Source organism: Hyperolius riggenbachi, chromosome 11 (genome assembly GCF_040937935.1).
Source record: "Hyperolius riggenbachi isolate aHypRig1 chromosome 11, aHypRig1.pri, whole genome shotgun sequence".
Classification (NCBI taxonomy): Eukaryota; Metazoa; Chordata; class Amphibia; order Anura; family Hyperoliidae; genus Hyperolius; species Hyperolius riggenbachi.
In genome coordinates this window covers 75,453,503-75,469,701 of record NC_090656.1, presented here as the reverse complement: position 1 = coordinate 75,469,701, position 16,199 = coordinate 75,453,503, and the positions used below count along the sequence as shown (strand labels likewise).

The following is a 16,199-nucleotide window of genomic DNA, read 5'->3' as shown; positions in this document are numbered from 1 at the left end:
AAAAGAAAATTCTTTAATTGATAGTATTCCTTTAAGTGTTTAATGAACTCTGGCTTTGCCACTTCCAGCAACTCACAGCAGTTTCTGGCTTTCTCTTCTGCTAACAGAAACACAAGCCTGTAAACAAAGATACATGCAATTCTCATGAATGTCTAAAATCTTATAGCATATGACAATAAAATGACATTAAGGATTACCGGTAGTTACTTCTTCTGCCTTGTCTCCTTGGCAATACCCATGCCGAGTTTGCTTTGATGTCATGAGCAAAAATATTTCAAATGCCTTGTAAAGCTTTTAATTTTTATGGTACAAATTGGTGGCTTTTTGGTTGAACTTAATAAACATTCTCACAGGCTTTAGATAGTTAAAAACTGCGGAACATGTGTTCCCTGGGGACTGGAGCTTATATTAAAAAAAACAAAGTGTTGGATTTCTTGATTTCATAAACAAAATCCAAAGATGGTTTGGTGGGGTCCATAAAATACAAAAATCGTCCAACATTTCCCATCTAAAATTAGAAGAAAAACAAAAAAAAGACAAATTAGTATTTAGAATTCCAAAAGCAACAGCCACTGACTATGTACACGACTGTGAATCTTACCTCCTGCCTGTAATTACTGTTTGATGACTTTTTTTGAAGGTGTTGTTGAAACGCAGCAGAAGTATCTGCCGAATACTTTTTATACATCCCCTCTTTATCTATTTTGTATCCCAGCAGGACATTCTTGCTGTTTCTAATTAAGATAAAGTGTTATTAAGTTGTGATAAATAACTTAATTGTCAACAGTTAAAACAGCACAAAATGCAAAAAGATTGTCGGCAGATTTCCCCACAAAATTCAACCAGATTGTCGGCAGATTTCCTCAGAAAATGCAATCAGGTTAGCCATATGGGTGCCACTGCACCCCCCCCCCCCCATATAGGTTAGCCATTTGGGTGCCACTGCAGCCCCCCCATATAGGTTAGCCAGATGGGTGCCACTGTAGTCCCCCCCCATATAGATTAGCTAGATGGGTGCCATTGCAGCCCCCCCCCCCATGTAGGTTAGCAAATAGCAATATGGTGTCCTGGGCCTGGCCACTGCCCCTGTATAGGTTAGCATGGTCAGCCAGGTATGAGTGGTGGTTGGTCAGCAACTCTCTCTCGCCCCCAGCCCCCCCCCCCCCCGGGCCCCCTCGCAATTCCGTCCACAGACCAAAGCAGCCAGTACCACCAGGCCCATACTTACACAATCCTGCAGCTTGCCTGGTGTGGGGTCGGGTGGCTCCTCGGGTGATGCACAGGTCCAGTCCAGGCCTCCAGCTCCAGGGCACGCTCTTCCGGCTCCAGGGCATGCTCCTACACTCCGGCTCCAGTTGCAGCACTCTACGAGGCAGCCAGTCCGCGGTCTGCTCCCTCCCCGTGAGGCCGTCGCAACGTCACTCCTCCTTCCTCCCTGGCTGGCCAGAAGCCCGGAACTATAAAGTAATTGTCAGGCTGGCCACCAGGGAGTAGATCAATGCACACCAGCCGGAAGTAGTCCCCCTCCTCACCAGCCACTTTTAGAGATGAGGGGGGCAGGGGGGGCTGCTCTGTTATAACTATCGGGGGGTGCTGCTATTGCTGCTAGTGGGTTCCAGGCCTAATGCAGGCTCCAAATATAGAACGTCTCGATAGATGCACCCCACACAAACTAATAAACCACAGCTAACCCAATGCCTGTTCCCAGCCAAGGCCCCACAGCTAACCTATTGCCTGTTCCCAGCCAAAGTCCCACAGCTAACCTAATGCCTGTTCCCAGCCAAGGCCCCAGAGTTAACCTAATACCTGTTCCCAACCAAGGCCCCACAACTAACCTAATGCCTGTTCCCAGCCAAGGCCCCACAGCTAACCTAATGCCTGTTTCCAGCCAAGGCCCCACAGCTAACCTAATGCCTGTTTCCAGCCAAGGCCCCACAGCTAACCTAATGCCTTTTCCCAGCCAAGACCCCACAGCTAACCTAATGCCTGTTCCCAGCCAAGGCCCCACAATTATCCTAATGCCTGTTCCCAGCCAAGGCCCCACAGCTAACCTAATGCCTGTTCCCAGCCAAGGCCCCACAGCTAACCTAATGCCTGTTCCCAGCCAAGGCCCCACAGCTAACCTAATGCCTGTTCCCAGCCAAGACCCCACATCTAACCTAATGCCTGTTTCCAGCCAAGACCCCACAGCTAACCTAATGCCTTTTCCCAGCCAAGGCCCCACAGCTAACCTAATGTCTGTTCTCAGCAAAGGCCTGTTCCCAACCAAGGCCCCACAACTAACCTAATGCCTGTTCCCAGCCAAGGCCCCACAGCTAACCTAATGCCTGTTTCCAGCCAAGGCCCCACAGCTAACCTAATGCCTTTTCCCAGCCAAGACCCCACAGCTAACCTAATGCCTGTTCCCAGCCAAGGCCCCACAACTATCCTAATGCCTGTTCCCAGCCAAGGCCCCACCGCTAACCTAATGCCTGTTCCCAGCCAAGGCCCCACAGCTAACCTAATGCCTGTTCCCAGCCAAGGCCCCACAGCTAACCTAATGCCTGTTCCCAGCCAAGGCCCCACAGCTAACCTAATGCCTGTTCCCAGCCAAGGCCCCACAGGTAACCTAATGCCTGTTCCCAGCCAAGGCCCCACAGCTAACCTAATGCCTGTTCCCAGCCAAGGCCCCACAGCTAACCTAATGCCGGTTTCAAGCAAAGGCCCCACAGCTAACCTAATGCCTTTTCCCAGCCAAGACCCCACAGCTAACCTAATGCCTGTTCCCAGCCAAGGCCCCACAACTATCCTAATGCCTGTTCCCAGCCAAGGCCCCACAGCTATCCTAATGCCTGTTCCCAGCCAAGGCCCCACAGCTAACCTAATGCCTGTTCCCAGCCAAGGCCCCACGGCTAACCTAATGCATGTTCCCAGCCAAGGCCCCACAGCTAACCTAATGCCTGTTCCCAGCCAAGACCCCACAGCTAACCTAATGCCCGTTCCCAGCCAAGAAGCCACAGCTAACCTAATGCCTTTTCCCAGCCAAGAAGCCACAGCTAACCTAATGCCTGTTCCCAGCCAAGGCCCCACAGCTAACCTAATGCCTGTTCCCAGCCAAGGCCCCACAACTATCCTAATGCCTGTTCCCAGCCAAGGCCCCACAACTATCCTAATGCCTGTTCCCAGCCAAGGCCCCACAGCTAACCTAATCTCTGTTCCCAGCCAAGACCCCACATCTAACCTAATGCCTGTTTCCAGCCAAGACCCCACAGCTAACCTAATGCCTTTTCCCAGCCAAGGCCCCACAGCTAACCTAATGTCTGTTCTCAGCAAAGGCCCTACAGCTAACCTAATGCCTGTTCTCAGCCAAGACCCCCCAGCTAACCTAATGCCTGTTCCCAGCCAAGACCCTTAGTTTCTTATCTGAGAAATCAGCTCTTATCAGAGATGGTGGACAGTCCTAGCCCTAGGGTGGGCTTTTAGAGATGATGCCTTTGGTTGTGTCCTAACTGATGAGGGGTGACAAGAGATCGTGGATGCAGCAACAAATCCAGATTGCATGCAAATGTAATGCAAAATATATGCAGCTTGGAATTAGGCCAATCACAATTTGCATGCTGTGCATGTGTTTATATTGTTTATATGCTAATTTCCCAGCTGCAGACAATTTGCGCTACATTTGTTCATAGTATTCAAAATCTGTTGGCACTCATACTACATGAAGGTGATAAAATTGGTCAGTGATTGACCAATCAAATTTCATGTGTGTATGCACCGTTACATTAAAAATCTATGCACTTACAAGTCTGGGTGTTGAAGACATTTGTGTACCCTTGCAGCACATATTTCATTTTAGTTTTATCCGCCGATGTGGTGTTCATTTCTTCTTCATCTGACGACGGGTTAATGCAGAGAAGACAGAAAAAAATGATAAAAAATTCACATTGCATCGAAGACAACATAATGAACATATTTACTAGTAGTCCTTATTCACTAGTCAAAAAAAAAAAAAAAATTAAATACGTTAGGCACATGTAACCTATACATACAAGCACATATTTGCCTCATGCTGTTATGTCTGGCTATCCATTTCTAACAAATCACTTTTCTCCTGATATTTTCGGTGTTGTTGGTCCTCTTGCTCCAAAGGGGCTGGCACAATATTTCTGGGGAAAAAAATAAAATAAAAAAATAAGCAGTAGTAATAGTGATGACAATCTTTGATGTATAAATATACGAAAAGAGACAGAGATGGATGGACAGGTATATATGTTCTTCCCGTAACTGTGTGGGTTTCCTCCAGGCAATCTGTTTTCTTCCCACATTCCTACAACATATTGATAAGTTAATTGGCTCCCCCTAAAAACTGACCCTAGACTAGCATTAGAAGTGTGCTTAGCACTTCCAAGTGTTGTTGTTTGACCTAAGTGTTACGCCGCTCAGGAGGTTTTGCAGCTTTTGAGTCCCCAGGCTTAATGTAAAGATTGCATGGCTGCAAAACCTTTAGCTAGCACTAGGCTAGCTAGTATAAAGTAGCCAGCACCCTCCGATCGCCCCCGATCACCTGATCCAGCCACTTAATACATTGCCCAGCCTGGCTCCAGCGATCGGCACAGCCTCCCCGCACAGCTCCGCTCTTCACTATAGGAAAGATTGTACATGACGTCACTGACGTCATGCGCAGACCCGATCCCCCCCATAGAGAGACCGGAGCTGTGCGGGGAGGCTGTGCCGATCGCTGGAGCCAGGCGGGGTAATGTATTAAGTGGCTGGATCAGGTGATCGGGGGCGATCGGAGGGTGCTGGCTACTTATACTAGCTAGCCTAGTGCTAGCTAAAGGCTTTGCAGCCATGCAATTTTTTACATTAACCCTGGGGAACTCCTGAGGCAAGTGAGCGGTATGTCCGACACAGTTTCGAGCATACCGCTAAGGAGGTTAAGAGGTTTCTGTGCCCTCATAGTACATTTGTCAGTTTTAGTTTAAACCCCTTATGTGGTGTTTAAAGAGAATCTGTATTGTTAAAATCGCACAAAAGTAAACATACCAGTGTGTTAGGGGACATTTCCTATTACCCTCTGTCACAATTTCGCCGCTCCTCGCCGCATTAAAAGTGGTTAAAAACAGTTTTAAAAAGTTTGTTTATAAACAAACAAAATGGCCACCAAAACAGGAAGTAGGTTGATGTACAGTATGTCCACACATAGAAAATACATCCATACACAAGCAGACTGTATACAGCCTTCCTTTTGAATCTCAAGAGATCATTTGTGTGTTTCTTTCCCCCTGCAGCTATCTTCCACTGAAGTGTCAGGCTGTTTCTTCCTGCAGAGTGCAGACAGCTCTGCCTGTATGTAATTTCTCAGTATGTGAAAGCCCAGTCAGGTCAGAGGAGGATTTATCCAGCTTGTAAAAGATAAGAGAGACGAGAGAAGCTTCCCTAATCTAAATAATACACAGGCAGTGTGCAGAGAGGGGCCTGGAGCAGGGAGATGCATCACAGAACCACAACACTGAAGAACTTGGCAGCCTTCCAGACACAGGCTGACAAGTCTGACAAGAGAGAGATAAGTTGATTTATTACAAAGATGGTGATAGTAGAACGTGCTGCAGTAAGCCAGAACACATTAGAATAGCTTTTGGAACTTGTAGGATGATAAAAAACAGGATGCAATTTTTGTTACGGAGTCTCTTTAACCCCCAATGTGGTGTTCTTGTTCATCTGATGATGAGCTGAGTCTAAGAAAACTGAAAAAAAAGATAAAATTCACACAGTGTCAAGCATACCGCTAAGGAGGTTAAGAGGTTTCTGTGCCCTCATAGCACATTTGTCAGTTTTAGTTTTAACCCCCAATGTGGTGTTCATTTCTTGTTCATCTGATGATGAGCTGAGTCTAAGAAAACTGAAAAAAAAAATTCACATTGCATTAAAGACAGCATAATGCACATGTTCACTAGTAGTCAGTAATCCCTATTCACTAAACTGTGTTAGGCAGATGTAACATATACATAGCAGCAAACATTTCCCTAAAGCCTGGTACATATTTTCAATTATGATTGTACATAGTATGCAATACCTGTTTACCCTCATACTATATGGAGGTGGTAAAATTGGCCAATCAAAATTGACGGTGTGTACTCCTCTAAACACTTGTGATTTAAAATGCTCTTCCTAATGTAATGCTATGTGTGTGATCCCACTTGAGGGATGTGATTTCATAAAAATCCTACATAGCATTACATTAGCAAGAGCTTTTCAAAATCACAAAAACACTTAGGAAAGGCTGCTAGTGGGTCCCAGGCCTTATGGAGTGTAGTCCAAGGTCGCCTCACTCAATACAGTGGGATACGAAAGTTTGGGCAACCTTGTTAATGGTCATGATTTTCCTGTATAAATCGTTGGTTGTTACAATAAAAAATGTCAGTTAAAAACAGTGGCGTACCTAGGGCATTTGACACCCGGTGCTGGGTATTATAAGACCCCCCCCCCCCCCAAAAAAAAGTAAAGGAGCAAAAAAATGGGAGTGGCCATGACCGGATGAGGGCAGAGCTAACTGTAATTTGACGTGAACCCGGGTGAGAGTAATATGGAGGCTGCCATATTTATTTCCTTTTAAACAATACTAGTTGCCCTGCTGATCTATTTGGCTGCAGTAGTGAACTGAATCACACCAGAAACAAGCATGCTTGTTCAGGGTCTGTGGTTGAAAGAATTAGAGGCAGAGGACCAGCACGGCAGCCAGGCAACAGGTATTGCTTAAAAGGAAATAAATATGGCAGCCTCAATATTATTCTCACCTCGGGTTCCCTTTAAAAGTGCAACACAAAGACAGTGGACCCAAGTTTTGGTGACCCTTTTCACCAGAAAATTCACGTAATTGTGCAGGTTTTCTCAAGAAAATACACGTAATGTGTGCAGATTTGCCCAGAGAATACGTTCAATCATGTCGGCAGATTTGCCCAGAAAATACATGCAATCATGTCGACAGATTTGTCCAGAAAATACATGCAATCGTGTGGCAGACCTGGCCAGAACATAAACGCTACCCCTGGCTGCTAATATAAATTTAAAAAAAAAATTTACTCACCTGCAGCAGAGCTCCTGTTCCGGCCTCCGTCCAGTGCGCAGCTCCCACGATCCTCTGCAGCCAGCAACTCCCAAAGTCTCCAGAGCAGGGCTCCGGACATTTTATATAGCCCTGCTCTGCCGCTGCGGTGAACTGATACGGCATCTATTAGATGCCGAAAGTCAGTTCACGCTGGGGGGTGCTTGGAGAATTTGAAGGGGTGCTTCGGCACCCAAAGCACCCCCCCCCCCCCCCCCCCCCGGTGCCGCCACTGCCCCCAGTATAGGTAGCTAGCAGTTGCCCCCACTTTAGGTAGCTAGTTGCCCCCAGTGAAGGTAGTATAGTTGCCCCAATATAGCTAGTATAGTTGCCCCCAGGATAGGCAGCATAGCTGCTGTCCCCAATGTAGGTAGTGTTGCTGCCCCCAGTGTAGCTAGTATAGTGGCCCCCGTACAGCTGCCCTCCAGTATAGCTAGTATAGTGGCCCCCATAGTTGCCCCAGTATAGCTAGTATAGTAAACAACAAGTGTCAGCGCCAAGGCAGAAGGCGACCGCAGCCGAGAAGGACAATGTCCAAAAGTCCACACAAGCAATGAATATATAAAGTCAGCGCAGGTCTATAGTAATACAGCTTTCATCATTTTTTGGTATACAGGATCTTTGAACAAAAGGGTAAAGAAGCAAGGCTTACCAGATTCCAACAACCCACATTATAAGGTTGTAAACGAGTTTGATAGGTGGTCCGCAGAACTTTCAAATGGTGTCGTTTCACCAGCGATGTTGCACACTACAGATTCCTCCGGAATATAGTAGATATCCTGAGATCGCAGAGACTCAACAAAGGGGAGTCCGGTAGGATAGTGACATGAAAGAGATGTACGGCACATCTAAGTGTAAACCGTCTTTATTACATAACAAGTAAAACAATTAAAAACAAGGATAAAGGAAAACTCACATACGGGGCCCGTGCACTGGGAACCCCGAAAAAGTAGCGCGCATAAAATGGTCAATAGAAGACCTCAAATAAAATGGTGCCGCCTGTCGCCTTCCCGACCGGTTTCGCAATCTTGCGTCATCAGGGGAGAAAGGCGACCAGGCGGCCAGCACCAACTTTATAACATTTTTGAATTAAAAAGTGGGAGTGGTTAGGCTCCACCTTATTCAGACTACACTAGTCAAAGGCAGAAAGCATCAAACATGAAATAAAACATTGTGACAAATTGCATTGTGTCAGAGAGACAGTAGCAAAAGATCTCTCAGATAGTGTGAATAAAAAGAGGTGAATGCAATATTACCTGCATATTCAATTCGTAGTTGGCTAGTTAAGGCTAAATTAAAAGCTAGATTGATTACTCTGCGCTAGGGCATATCTTTCCTATGTAAAAACTTCTTTCTAGATAAAAAGCAGGCACTTCCTGTACCAGAAGTAGTCACTGGAACTCAGGAAGTAGCCTTGCACTCCACCAGGGTCAAGTGGAGCACAAGTTCTTCCTGTGAAGGAGAAAAAAAAAAAAAAAATCCAATGCGTATGCAATGACGCATACGATCATAAAAACGTAAACAATGAAGCACATAGCAGTGCAGTGCGGCTATAAATATGCATGAAGTGTACTCAGGTGTGCAATGAAAAGCGCGTCTAATGTACTATACTAAGAAGGTGCATAAATCTGTATGCATAGTAAAAACAATGAAATGATAAAACAGCCTCAATGGGAGCTCCAGGGACCTTAAGTAGTGAAAGTGAAGAACATCCATAGTGATCATGCAAGACAGATCCCATAGGTATCCGATAGATGGAAATTATGCAAAGTTATGCAAATGTATATGTACAGCAGTGTAATGCGGCTATGATTACGCATAAAGATTACTTAAGCGTGCCATAAAGAGCACATCTAAAGTGAAAGCGGTCTCTACTACAATGTAGAACACGCATGCGGCGAAGCATAAAACAAATAGCGCACATAGGGACAAAAATCCACTGCGAGCATCTAAACCGACATATGGAACAATAAACAAAAATAATTGATCTTATGCTGCAATAAGGTCGCATTTAGTAAAAAAAAAAAAAAAAAAAAAAAAAATGCGTATGCTGTGACGCATACGATCATAAAAGCGTAAACAATGAAGCACATAGCAGTGCAGTGCGACTATACATATGCATGAAGTGTGCTTAGGTGTGACATGAAAAGCACGTCTAATATACTGTACTAAGAAGGTGCATAAATCTGTATGTATAGTGGAGACAATGAAATGATAGAACAGCCTCCGTGGGAGCTCTGGGGACCTCAAGTGGTGAAAGTGAGGAGCATCCATAGTGATCATGCAAGACAAATCCCATAGGTATCCGATAAATGGAAATTATGCAAAATTATGCAAATTCATATACTCAGCCGTGTAGTGCGGCTATGATTATGCATAGAAAACTCCATGCACCGATAACAGAGGACAACAGACAGCACTCTGTGGGGTAGGGAGCAACAAAGGGAAAGAGAGGGACCACGACCTCCCAATATATCCTATCCAAATTAAGAGGGTATATAAATTTGTATGCTTGGTGAAAAAACAGTGACAGAATAGAACAGCCTCAAACGGAGCTCCGAGGGCATCTAGTGGTGAAATGAGAAACAGTCACAATAATCGTGCAAGACAGGCCCCAAAGGAAACAGTGACATTTATGCAAAAAATTAAAAATTATTAAAAAATATTAAAAATGCAGTCAAATTGACCAGTATATGCGGGCCTTACAAAAAAGCATGCAAATGTATGGAAAATAAAAAATATGATAAAGCATTAAGAATTATTGATAAAACGGTTTACATCCAGTTCAATATTCAAACCAGCTGGACTGAGGGTATTCAGTCTAAAGATCCATTCAGTTTCTAATCTCGATATATCTCTTTCTAAATTTTGTCCCCTCCAGCATCTTTTAGTACCATCGATAACACAAAACTTCAAGCCTGAAGGGTTCCTGTCGTGATGGAGGGCAAAATGTTTTGAGACCGAATGATCCTTAAACCCTTTACGTATAAGGTAGACGTGTTCTCCCAATCTTTCTTTAAAGGTTCTAGTGGTTCTACCTGCATATCTCAGTCCACAAGGACATTCTAAAAGATAAACTATATGTGTGCTTTCGCATGTGAAAAGACGTCTAATCTGCAGTGTGGGACTTCGGTGATCATTCCCAGCAAAGGAAGTAATTTTTCTGGGCATATTAATGCAAGCCTTACAACCTTTGCATTTCTTGCATCGAAAAAAACCTTTTAGGGGTAATAAATGGGCAGAGGCAGTTTTAGGTGGATCTATATGGCTATGTACAAGACGATCTCTAAGATTAGGCGCTCTCCTGAAGATAACTCCCGGATTGTCCGCAAGCATAGGACCAATCACTGAATCACTCCTCAGGAGATGCCAATTCTTGTACAAAACTTTTTTTATGTCTTTGTGTTGGATATTATATTGAGTGAGAAAGTTAATGCCATTCTGTTTAGTAGTATCCACTGTTCTATTCCTCTTGGTGAAAGACCGGACCTCCTGACCAATCTCATCCCTCACAGACACAAGGTCTGAGGCCGGGTAGCCTTTATCTTTAAATCTAGAGATGAGAAGGTCACTTTGGATAAAATAATCAGTTTGGGAGGAGCAATTCCTACGCACACGGTGGAATTGACTCCTAGGTACCCCCTTAAGCCATGGACGATAGTGACAACTAGTAGTAGGAATAAAGCTATTTCTGTCAGTCTCTTTGAAAAAGGTTTTTGTAGTAAATTGATTGTTGTCAAGAGAAATCACTAAATCCAAAAAATTTATCTCTGAGGAGCTACAGACACAGTTAAAGACCAAATTATCCGTGTTATTATTAATATGTTGAATAAAGGGTTGTAAAGAATTTAAATCCCCCCTCCAGATGACCACCACATCATCTATGTACCTCTTGTATAACAGTAATTGAGGAAAAAGATCAGTTTTAATGAAGATCTCCTCCCAGCAGGCAAGAAAGAGATTTGCGAGGCTGGGCGCATACTTCGCGCCCATCGCAATGCCGACTTTCTGTAGATAGTACTGGCCGTCAAACCAGAAATAATTCCTGGTCATAGAGAAATTAAGGCACTCGATCAAAAAATCGATTTGTGCACGATTGAGCGTCTGGCTATTTTCCAAACAACGGCGAACCGCATGCGCTCCCGCTTCCTGCTGGATAACTGTATACAGAGAGGAGATGTCTGCGGCCATCAAGACACAGGGATCTGTACAAATCAAAGAATCCAATAACTCAATCAGATGTCCAGAATCTCTTAGATAAGACGGAATAAGGGGAACGAGAGGTTGTAGAAATTTATCTACAAATTCCCCTAAACGTGAGGTAATGGAATTAATCCCACTCACTATGGGTCTACCCGGAGGGTGGAGGGGATCTTTGTGCACCTTAGGAAGATAGTATATAACCGGGGTTCTAATAAAAGAGGGAATAAGATAATCTGCCTCCAATTTATTCAAAAATCCTTCCGATTCACCTCTCAAAACTAATTCTCCCAATTCGTCATAAAAACGATTACCGGGATTGCCCCTTAATAATTGGTAAGTGGGCTGGTCACTCAACAATCTAGTCATTTCTTCCTTATAATCTGTTCTATCTAGAAGAACAATCCCCCCCCCCTTATCCGCAGGCTTAATAACCATATCTTTTTCCTCTAGAAGTAATGATAGGGCATTCTGGACTTCAATGTTACCTCTGGGTTTTTTTACCTCCAAAGCTTGAATGTCACTCAACAGTGATTTCTTGAAAGTTTCTATAGCATGATTATTAGAAATTAAAGGGTTAAAAGTGGATGTATTCCTCAGTCCACTATTAAATAGATTTCTTTCTAGACTAAGATCCACAGTATTACTTGTGGGAGCGGTTTTACTAAGAAAAAACTTTTTAACATTAAGCTTGCGTATAAATTTGTGAGCATCAATAAACAAGTCAAATTTATTCAATGGTTTTGGTGGTGCAAACTTAAGACCCTTGTCTAGAAGTTTCATTTCAGATTCCGTAAGAGTGTGTGAGCTCAAATTAAAGATACCTTACCCTACTTTTCCTTCCCTTTCTTTTTTCTTAAGTTGTACCCTTCGTCCTCCTCTAACGCCCCTTCTAGCAGTGGGCTTTCCCCCTTTTTTTCCCTGGTGGCTGTCTTTGGATCTATAAAAGGGGTTGTCGGTTCCTCTTCAGACAACTCCAAGTCTGATTCAGAAAGATCCGAAAAAATCTCAAACCGATTTTGAACAGGAATAGGTTTACGCTCAGGTGGTGGGGGATAGTTTTTAAAGGGTTTAGGAATCCATTGTTTGAGAGGTTTTGGTCTCCTAGGTATAAAATAGGGAGATGGATTATTGGGTACAAAATCCCGTGGGTAATATTCCTCCGGACGGCCACCATCTTCTAATGGATGTATGGGCCTTTGGTAGTCCCTATCCTGATTGGGGCGAACCGGAGGTCTGTAAGGTCTAGGGGGACTTCTATCACGGGGTGGAAGAGGGTTTTCATAGTATCTTGGGGGAGGTGGTTCATACCTCGGTCTGTATGGGGGTACATAAGGTTTAGGGTATGGGTGAGGTATCTGACGCGGTGGTTGACGTGGTGGGTCATATCCATTATTATGAATGTGCCTAGGCGGATGCCTGGGAAGAGGAGGGGGAGGGGGCCTAGGCAGAGACTTAGGAGGGGGGTGGGAAAGAGGGGGCCTCTTTTTTGGATCCGGACAGGGAGTAATGCCGGTATCCGCGGGTTTATCCACTGGATCACCATCTTTTCCATTTTTATTCTGCCATTTGAAAACAATTCCTTTCTTATAATCCATAAAATCCCTTTGATATTTCTTTTGTTTTTTCTTTTTAATATCATTATCCATTTTGCGTAAATATCCATGTAAGTCATCAGAAAGAGCATCATACTCCTCTGAGTCCTTAAAGGGATTTAATTTATTCTGAATCTGGTCAATATCTTTATTGAACATATTCAATCTTTTCTTTTTACCTTCTATTAGTATTTCCAACAATTCTTTACTACATTTTTTAAAAAAGGTCATAAATTTCTCATCAGAGATGGTAATTCGCTCCTGTTCATTAGGAATAAATTCCCATCTCAATCTTCTCGGGGCTAGGCCATCCTTGTTATATCTCTCGAGTGTGACAATCTCCCACCAGAGAGAGAGTTTTTTTCTCACAAAAATGGCTCAGCTCCTTAAATTGACCTTCAACATTATCCTCTGCAATAGGTGAAATCCTTTCTGAAAAGATGTGGTCTAAATCATAGTCTCTGCAGTCCATAAATTCAAATACATCCATTTTACCAGCCATATTGAAGGACTGACGAGTAAACAGCAGATAAACAAGCAATAGTTACAAAGCTAAAAAGGAACTCCAAGGCTGCTAAACAGTAGGACAAAGTCAAAAATAAACAACAAGTGTCAGCGCCAAGGCAGAAGGCGACCGCAGCCGAGAAGGACAATGTCCAAAAGTCCACACAAGCAATGAATATATAAAGTCAGCGCAGGTCTATAGTAATACAGCTTTCATCATTTTTTGGTATACAGGATCTTCGAACAAAAGGGTAAAGAAGCAAGGCTTACCAGATTCCAACAACCCACATTATAAGGTTGTAAACGAGTTTGATAGGTGGTCCGCAGAACTTTCAAATGGTGTCGTTTCACCAGCGATGTTGCACACTACAGATTCCTCCGGAATATAGTAGATATCCTGAGATCGCAGAGACTCACCAAAGGGGAGTCCGGTAGGATAGTGACATGAAAGAGATGTACGGCACATCTAAGTGTAAACCGTCTTTATTACATAACAAGTAAAACAATTAAAAACAAGGATAAAGGAAAACTCACATACGGGGCCCGTGCACTGGGAACCCCGAAAAAAGTAGCGCGCATAAAATGGTCAATAGAAGACCTCAAATAAAATGGTGCCGCCTGTCGCCTTCCCGACCGGTTTCGCAATCTTGCGTCATCAGGGGAGAAAGGCGACCAGGCGGCCAGCACCAACTTTATAACATTTTTGAATTAAAAAGTGGGAGTGGTTAGGCTCCACCTTATTCAGACTACACTAGTCAAAGGCAGAAAGCATCAAACATGAAATAAAACATTGTGACAAATTGCATTGTGTCAGAGAGACAGTAGCAAAAGATCTCTCAGATAGTGTGAATAAAAAGAGGTGAATGCAATATTACCTGCATATTCAATTCGTAGTAGGCTAGTTAAGGCTAAATTAAAAGCTAGATTGATTACTCTGCCCTAGGGCATATCTTTCCTATGTAAAAACTTCTTTCTAGATGAAAAGCAGGCACTTCTTGTACCAGAAGTAGTCACTGGAACTCAGGAAGTAGCCTTGCACTCCACCAGGGTCAAGTGGAGCACCCTCGTCCACCCCGTGATAGAAGTCCCCCTAGACCTTACAGACCTCCGGTTCGCCCCAATCAGGATAGGGACTACCAAAGGCCCATACATCCATTAGAAGATGGTGGCCGTCCGGAGGAATATTACCCACGGGATTTTGTACCCAATAATCCATCTCCCTATTTTATACCTAGGAGACCAAAACCTCTCAAACAATGGATTCCTAAACCCTTTAAAAACTATCCCCCACCACCTGAGCGTAAACCTATTCCTGTTCAAAATCGGTTTGAGATTTTTTCGGATCTTTCTGAATCAGACTTGGAGTTGTCTGAAGAGGAACCGACAACCCCTTTTATAGATCCAAAGACAGCCACCAGGGAAAAAAAGGGGGAAAGCCCACTGCTAGAAGGGGCGTTAGAGGAGGACGAAGGGTACAACTTAAGAAAAAAGAAAGGGAAGGAAAAGTAGGGTAAGGTATCTTTAATTTGAGCTCACACACTCTTACGGAATCTGAAATGAAACTTCTAGACAAGGGTCTTAAGTTTGCATCACCAAAACCATTGAATAAATTTGACTTGTTTATTGATGCTCACAAATTTATACGCAAGCTTAATGTTAAAAAGTTTTTTCTTAGTAAAACCGCTCCCACAAGTAATACTGTGGATCTTAGTCTAGAGAGAAATCTATTTAATAGTGGACTGAGGAATACATCCACTTTTAACCCTTTAATTTCTAATAATCATGCTATAGAAACTTTCAAGAAATCACTGTTGAGTGACATTCAAACTTTGGAGGTAAAAAAAACCCAGAGGTAACATTGAAGTCCAGAATGCCCTATCATTACTTCTAGAGGAAAAAGATATGGTTATTAAGCCTGCGGATAAGGGGGGGGGGGGGGGGGGGAATTGTTCTTCTAGATAGAACAGATTATAAGGAAGAAATGACTAGATTGTTGAGTGACCAGCCCACTTACCAATTATTAAGGGGCAATCCCGGTAATCGTTTTTATGACGAATTGGGAGAATTAGTTTTGAGAGGTGAATCGGAAGGATTTTTGAATAAATTGGAGGCAGATTATCTTATTCCCTCTTTTATTAGAACCCCGGTTATATACTATCTTCCTAAGGTGCACAAAGATCCCCTCCACCCTCCGGGTAGACCCATAGTGAGTGGGATTAATTCCATTACCTCACGTTTAGGGGAATTTGTAGATAAATTTCTACAACCTCTCGTTCCCCTTATTCCGTCTTATCTAAGAGATTCTGGACATCTGATTGAGTTATTGGATTCTTTGATTTGTACAGATCCCTGTGTCTTGATGGCCGCAGACATCTCCTCTCTGTATACAGTTATCCAGCAGGAAGCGGGAACGCATGCGGTTCGCCGTTGTTTGGAAAATAGCCAGACGCTCAATCGTGCACAAATCGATTTTTTGATCGAGTGCCTTAATTTCTCTATGACCAGGAATTATTTCTGGTTTGACGGCCAGTACTATCTACAGAAAGTCGGCGTTGCGATGGGCGCGAAGTATGCACCCAGCCTCGCAAATCTCTTTCTTGCCTGCTGGGAGGAGATCTTCATTAAAACTGATCTTTTTCCTCAATTACTGTTATACAAGAGGTACATAGATGATGTGGTGGTCATCTGGAGGGGGGATTTAAATTCTTTACAACCCTTTATTCAACATATTAATAATAACACGGATAATTTGGTCTTTAACTGTGTCTGTAGCTCCTCAGAGATAAATTTTTTGGATTTAGTGATTTCTCTTGACA

The 16,199-nt window shown here is 43.6% G+C and overlaps 1 long non-coding RNA gene across 6 annotated transcripts in view; it reads right to left on the bottom strand.

Moving 5' to 3' along the window:
* Positions 1–16,199, bottom strand: part of LOC137538251 (uncharacterized) — a 117,821-nt gene that overhangs the window by 38,708 nt on the left and 62,914 nt on the right. For 3 of the 6 annotated variants that reach the window (XR_011024721.1, XR_011024719.1, XR_011024720.1), the window contains exons 4-8: positions 5,766–5,881; positions 4,029–4,145; positions 3,782–3,871; positions 602–734; positions 198–508 (exon numbers count right to left, since the gene is read on the bottom strand). This is a non-coding gene — a long non-coding RNA (uncharacterized lncRNA). The other 3 variants (XR_011024723.1, XR_011024724.1, XR_011024722.1) reach the window with 3 other exon arrangements.